This window comes from Haemaphysalis longicornis, unplaced genomic scaffold (genome assembly GCF_048455015.1).
Source record: "Haemaphysalis longicornis isolate Haplotype H1 unplaced genomic scaffold, Haemaphysalis longicornis Haplotype H1 scaffold_7, whole genome shotgun sequence".
NCBI lineage: Eukaryota > Metazoa > Arthropoda > Arachnida > Ixodida > Ixodidae > Haemaphysalis > Haemaphysalis longicornis.
In genome coordinates, this window is record NW_027526422.1 from 40,143,139 (window position 1) to 40,143,704 (window position 566).

The 566-nt window shown below is 48.2% G+C and overlaps 1 non-coding gene across 1 annotated transcript; it reads right to left on the bottom strand.

Annotated features, from left to right (window-relative positions):
• Window positions 1-265: 265 nt before the first annotated feature.
• On the bottom strand, window positions 266-338 carry Trnak-uuu (transfer RNA lysine (anticodon UUU)). Its single transcript has one exon. It is a non-coding gene; the product is annotated as a tRNA-Lys (tRNA).
• Between the last annotated feature and the right edge of the window lie 228 nt (window positions 339-566).

Consider the following 566-nt stretch of genomic DNA (forward strand, 5'->3'; position numbering starts at 1 on the left):
AGAGTAGACAAGACAGGCGCTTGTTCTGTCTACTCTACTGTCTACGCTTGTACTGTATTCACCGTCCGTTTTTTTTTTCGGTCATGGGAACTACTCACCAGCTACCCCACTGGGAAGTTCTACTGAGCTGCTTTTCTGTTCCCCTGGTCATCCACATCCGCAGCGTCGAGTCGCCTTGAATTTAGTCCTTGTGAAGCTTTGTTTTACTCCGCGAAAGTGTGACAGATGAAGTGCATTGGATAAACAAAATGAAAAAAAAAAAATGCGCCCGAACGGGGGCTCGAACTCCGGACCGTTAGGTTAAAAGCCTAACGCTCTACCGACTGAGCTATCCGGGCGGACGTTTCGCTGTCCGAAAGAGACCATGACAACGGGAAAACTTAAGACAGATCAAAATTTTCCTGTTTAGTTAGCCAAAGACAAATTAGGAATGAAATCGGGGCTGTAGGTGTGCTACGTCATAATCTCTGCCGGTTTGGACGCGCCACCACTGAAAGCGTTGTCCGCTAAGCATGACGTGAAGCGTCATGGTATAGCGGAAAGCATTAGCTGCCTTGGTTGGCCGA